A 6,318-nucleotide genomic window follows, 5' to 3' on the forward strand; every position below is an offset into this window, starting at 1 on the left:
ATACATGTAATGTAGGATGTTAATGTTTGTAAAACAGACACTATCCTATCTACTATTACCACGATATTGCCAATTAACCTCAGACTTTCTCCGCAAAATAAAAAATGTTGATGAGGTACAAATAATATATTTAAACTTAAATAATGTTGCAAGTTTTTATATGCCTACTTTTCATTTTTAATACCGTTTTGACTACTTTAACGCTGTAAGAAAAATGAGTAATTAAAACATGAATAGAAGTGTTTACGAGGGGTGTACATGTTTCCTCCAGCCTCAGGCTTGGGGTGACTTGAAGGACACCTGCCCATCCCTAGCTTTCATCCCAGCTATCCTGGTGGTGGCTCTAAGCATGTCTCCTTTCTCTATATGAAAATCAAACTCCAGAAACAAACCCAAATCTTACAATATGTTATGACATGCAATGATGATGAGCAGCCAAAGCCTCAAGCAAGGCCTGCTTCTGAAAACAAGACTTGTAGAATATAATGTGTGGAAGTAAAGCCAGTGTCAGAGTTTCTTCCTCTGTACATGGGGAGCAGACAGGAAGCTTTTGCCTCACCTTCCTCACGTGGCCTGTAGCCACGTCTCCCCAGGTCAGACTTGAGAATGAAACTCTGGTCTTCACTGTGGACACGCTACCAGGTGCTCCAAAGCCATGGCCTCTCCCTGGGTGGGTCCTGAGAACAAAGCTCTGGTTCTAACCCTAACCATGTCCCTAGACTTTGACTCTGACCCAAATCCTGATCCATACCCTGGTCCCTCATTCTGACCCTTTGACCCTCACTTTTATCTTGACCCTGACCATGACCCCACCTCTAACCATACTTCAGCCCTGACCCTGACCCAGACCCCAATTCTAACCCTAATATTATCACTACAGTCTATCTCTAATCTTACCCTCTAGTGCTAAACAGCTGTACCCAAAAGCACTTTTGGATTATTTAACTTCTTTTCCTTGAATTCTCTAAGGACATCCTAAAGGAGATGTCATTATATATTCTGCAGTCCCTCTGAGTGGTACGGCTTCAGATAAGAAGTTTTAATACTTTGCAAGACAGAAGAAGTGTAAAGGGCAGCAGCACTGGGTTGTCAGGAAAGCATGCTGGCATTCACGATAGTCATTGGTGCTGTTCTCCAGATATTTTCAGTTCATTTTTTTATGAACGCATTCTGACTGTTCCATCCCACCCTTTTTTTTTTTTTTTTTTGCCATTGGAGGTGAGAAGAAATAATATGTGACTTTTTCAGGAGAACTCTTCAAGAAACAGTTCTATCCAGCATGCTTTTGTCTTTTATATAGCAATGGGGATCTTATTGATGGTACCTCCTTCAGCCTCGATTCCTGTGTTAGGATGACACAGCACAGAGCTATCTTTCACCTGATACATGATGAGATGCAAATAAATGAGGAAGAAGATTTTTGGGCCACTGAAACTTGGAGGTTGTTTGTTCCCATGGTTTAACCTAGCCCCCACTGACTGATGCAGGGCTGAAGAATGAGTCAGAACTGGGTCTGGACATGTGAAGTGCACACCTCCAGGCTGAGTAAAATTCAAGTCTTGTTGCAAAGGTAACAGTGAGCACGATGTGTTATTAGGGTGAGTGTGGGATACATAAGGTATGTCAAGTGAGAATAATGAGAAACTCAACTTTAAGAGACAGTGCTACATTGGACTGTGGAGAGATTCCAATGTCCTACTTAGCATTTGAGACTGTGACGGCTGAACAAACTCACTAAGAACCCTAAATGAAGGCTTGGGATAAATATCTGAGGGTGTCTAATATCCCAATTTTTCATCCTAGAATGGGCAGAGTCCTTCACCCCATTCTAGGGAGACTTCCAAAGGAAAAAAGACCTGCATTTCTCCAGCAACCCACATTGAGAGACTTTCCTGCACTTTTGACCTGTGGCTAACACTCCTCACCTTTCATTCTGTCCTCAGTGTTTTGGGGGAACACCTTTAACTGTCTATGACTTACAGGTTATTAAGTGGCCCTTATAATTCCCTCCAGAGATAGAAAAGACTAATGATGAGGGAGTCTGAGCTCACAGCAGCAAGCGGGCATGTGTGCTCAGCAGCCACGTGGCTCATCTGCTAGATTACTACATACGATGTTCTGGAACATTGCTTAACACAACGGGACTCTCGCCCAACTCAGAAGGTTTAATTGCTCACCTACTTCTTTTTCTGCCCTCTTGGGCTCCTAAAATGAAAAGAACACTGGGATGATAAAGTGAGCCAAAGGGGTGCCAACCATATCACAGCAAAATAAAGATCCCTAAAAAATCCCTGGCCTTAGATGACAGCCTTGGCTGGGTAAGTCTGAATGTGCTGACAGAGGACATAGGAGCATGAGGGTGGTCAAAATGTTCACATTAAAGAACTTCCACACAGACTACAAGAAAAGAGGGAGGAATGGAGATGGCAGCACGAGTCCCTACAATAAAAGCAGATGTTTTGAGATCAGTTATATTCATTCCGACAACAATTAGAGACAGAAACCAAAGTTTAGCCTGAGGCGACAATTAACTGGATAATAAGCCAGAGGCACATGTGGTGTAGACAGATTTAAACATTTCTCCCTTATATTAATATAAATACTAAAATAATATCATATAAACACTTGGGTCTACAGTAGTATTTAAAGGAGATCTCACAAACAGGTTTGGCTTTTGAAGGTTAGAACTGATGGTCTAGATAATTCATTTTGTTTCAGAGAAAGAAAGAGAAGAATTTCTCAGGTCCCTTCAGGAATCTGTCTGGCTTTGCCTCATCTTGTATGTTTGAACTATGCATACGGCAGAAGAAGACAGAATTTCACAGATTTAAGGTGTGAAAAGTCACTGGATGCTTTAAGAAGCCTGGGATTCTTCTGCTGGAAAAATAAGTTCGTGGAGACAAAATGAGTTGGAGAAGGTTGTTGTTGAAGTGAAGCAGAATTGCTTTTACTAATCTGCTTATTACCCTCACCCTCACCCCACCCTACCCCCACCTTCATCTCTACCCTAAACCCAACCCCCAACCCTAACCCTAACCCCTTACCCTAACCCAATCCCAACCCCTAACCCTATCCCTACCCCAATCCCTAATCCTACCCTCTAGCCCTGACCCTTGACCCTTGACCTCAACCCCCAAACCTCGACATCAACCCTATCCTTAACCGCAACCCTACCCCTACCCCTAACCTCAACCCTTTACATCTGGCCAGATTCTCCAGCAGAAGCAGGGACCCTTGGCTCCCAGCTGTGCACCACTGCATCTGGCACAGGACTCCATAGCAGTCCCCAAATAGGCACCTGAATGCCCACTGTGCCAGCCATGCTGTGAAAGCCCAAGGTGTATTCTCAGCTCCAGAACCAGGGCCCAGCGCCTGCCTCAGGCTGCTCAGGGCTGAAGTGAGCGGGGACACCCAAGGTCTTCATAAGACCAAGGCTCTCTCGTCCTCCTGTTAGAGAGCGAGACGCAGACCCAGCAGCACCGCACGCCCCCTCCTTCCCTCCGGCAGCTCGGCAACCTTCCAAGTCAGGGGCCCTTCCCTGATGACACTCCAAGCACAAAGCACTGGACTTTCACACACTGAGGCTGCATATATTATTCTGTGTAGATGCCCACCTAGGCGGCTGGGAGAAAGGGTGGTAGAGGGGCCCTCATGTTGCCCTGTGGTATGCATGCTCTGGTTCATACGACTGCAAGCCATTTACGAGAAACTCAAGCTGAAACACTACTGTTTTCAACTTTTTGTGGGTAGAGGATTTACAATGTATGCTCCCAAACAAGCTAGCCACAGAGCACACTGACTACTTCCCCTCTTAAGTCGCCCTGAGGGCCTCCGCATCAGTCCTAGAATTGGAAGATTGGTGGAGAAGAACTGGGATGTTGAGGGGGTACTGGATACTTGCTGGACACCAGCCTCCCCTCACCTAAGCTTACAGACAGCCCAGATCCCGCCTGACCAAATCAGACATTGTAATGCACATGGTTCTCGACAGCAGGACTTACAGATGCAAAAGTCTAAGGCAAATAATTGTCTCAACTCCTTGGTGTCTCAAGGAACTAAAATGCTGCCTAGCACAGGTGCACCATCAACCTTATCACTAAATAAGCCTCTATATTTTATTCATCTTTGATTGTGGAAATGATGTGATAAACACAGTGGACTAAACACCTTTGAGATCTCTTCACGGGATCCTACCTGGTGCACCCCCAGATCTGCCAACACACAGAAGGCATCATAAACATGTGCAGGACAGAGTCCAGACAAAATTGTCTCTCAGCCTCAAAGTGGCCTGGCAGTCACAGGAACGGCCACATAGGGTTTGGCCTGTATGAGGAGTCAAGCTTTCAGCTTGAGGTGCCCACTGCACCCGCAAAACCAAGTTCTGCCTAACAAAGAAGAATAAGCCAGCCTACTCTCCCTAAAGAAAGATTCTCACTGGGGCGTGCAAACCTGGGGGGATAACTCGTCCCTCCTCAGGCCCGGTCCCAAGGTACAAGACCACTTGCACCAGCAGTGTGGGTCAGCAAGAGAGCAGACGCTAGAAGAGGGCAGGCCAGAAGACAAGGACCCCCTGAAGATCAAGAGAGAGGCCCTCTAGGTCCACGTAGCAGTTACGTCAGACTGGAATACTTCCCATTTACAGGAGACTAGAAAACCCCTGCCTCGCCCTCACTTGGGGCTGATGCCGTTTTAGGCCTCAGCTTGTCTGCACCCAGGTGCTGATTAAAACAGCATGTTGCTCCATACCGCCTCAAGTGGTTTGTTGGCGCTCTCAGGGTTTGAACGAATAATAGAGCCTTGTACCTAATATCTCAGGTGGTAATCCAAGAGCGATATCTGCTTGACACCCCTCCTCCTTCACCCTCCATATCCAAGTGATCACCGAGGATACAAGCCGGCCAGGCAAGGTAGCTCATGCCTGTAAGCCCAGTACGTTAGGAGGAGGAGGCGTGTGGATCACCTGAGGTCAGGAGTTCGAGACTGGTCTGGCCAACATTGGAAAACCCTGTCTCTACTAGAAATTCAAAAATTAGCCAGGCATGGTGGCAGACACCTGTAATCCCAGCTACTCAGGAGGCTGATGAAGAAGAATCACTTGAACCTGGGAGGCGTAAGAAGCAGTGAGCCGAGATCACTCCATTTCACTCCAGCCTGGGCAACAGAGCAAGACTCGGTCTCAAAGAAAAGAAAAGAAAAAAGAAGAATTAATATAGTTTTGTCACCAGAAAAGAGGTCTTGTCCCAGACCCCAACAACGGTTTCTGGATCTCACATGAAATGGCATTTATGGCAAGTCGCACAGTCTAGTGACGTTAAGAGAGTTTATTAGCCCCTACTCAGTTACAGAGCAGGGAGTCCTCAGAAAGCAAGAGGAGGAACGCACTGTTTTAAATGAAAAAAATTTTTTTTGAGATAGAGTTTTACCCTTGTCACAATGACATGATCTTGACTCACTACAACCTTTGCTTCCTGGGTTTAAGGATTCTCCTGCCTCAACCTCGCAAGTAGCTGGGATTACACGTGTGCACCACCACGCCTGGATAATTTTTTTTTATTTCTTTTCCATTTTAATTTACTTTATTTAAAAATTTATTTAATTTTTTTGTTTTATTCAGTCCCCGTGGAGACTGCCAAAAATTGCTGATGCCAACTATATTTCCAATCGTCATGGCGCGGTATTGGGAAAAGTTTTCAATTAGCAACAATCGCGCCTCAGATAAACCTCATTGACTGCAATACTGCCACTGTGCAAAGCTATTTTTTGGTATTTTTAGTAGAGACTGGGTTTCACCATGTTGGCCATGCTCGTCTCCAACTCCTGGTCTCAAGTGATCCGCCCTCCTCGGCCTCCCAAAGCGCTGGTATTACAGGAGTGAGCCACTGCACCGGGCCTTAATGTTTGTTTATTTAGGTTATTAAGAATAGTGTTGTCTCTTATAAAGGCCTGTGATCAGTTTGTGTCAGGCTATTAGTATTGTTACTTTTCTATGTTACTATTGATTTTAAAAATAATTTATGAGAGTACTATTATTTTTAAAGTAAAACTTATTTTTAAATTAAGAATACTTTTTGCTTAAAGTACTGGTATATTTTTATAAAGTTTGGGTCTTTAGTTATTAACTTGTTCCTGCAACCATAAATATTTTATAACCAAATGTGCTCAACCTCTAAATATATAATCCAACAAATTTAACGTGTGTGTGTGTTGGTCGGGGGGGAGGGGTGTGTGTGTGTGTGAGACAGGGTCTCACTCTGTCTCCCAGGCTTGAGTGCAGTGGTGCGACCATGGCTGGCTCACTGTGGCCTCAAACTCCTGGGC

General features: G+C 45.0%; 1 non-coding gene across 1 annotated transcript; it reads right to left on the bottom strand.

Annotated features, from left to right (window-relative positions):
• Positions 1 to 5,614: 5,614 nt before the first annotated feature.
• Positions 5,615 to 5,755, bottom strand: LOC119469915. Its single transcript, XR_005198776.1, has one exon. It is a non-coding gene; the product is annotated as a U4 spliceosomal RNA (small nuclear RNA).
• Between the last annotated feature and the right edge of the window lie 563 nt (positions 5,756 to 6,318).

Source organism: Cebus imitator, unplaced genomic scaffold (genome assembly GCF_001604975.1).
Source record: "Cebus imitator isolate Cc_AM_T3 unplaced genomic scaffold, Cebus_imitator-1.0 Scaffold1001, whole genome shotgun sequence".
NCBI lineage: Eukaryota > Metazoa > Chordata > Mammalia > Primates > Cebidae > Cebus > Cebus imitator.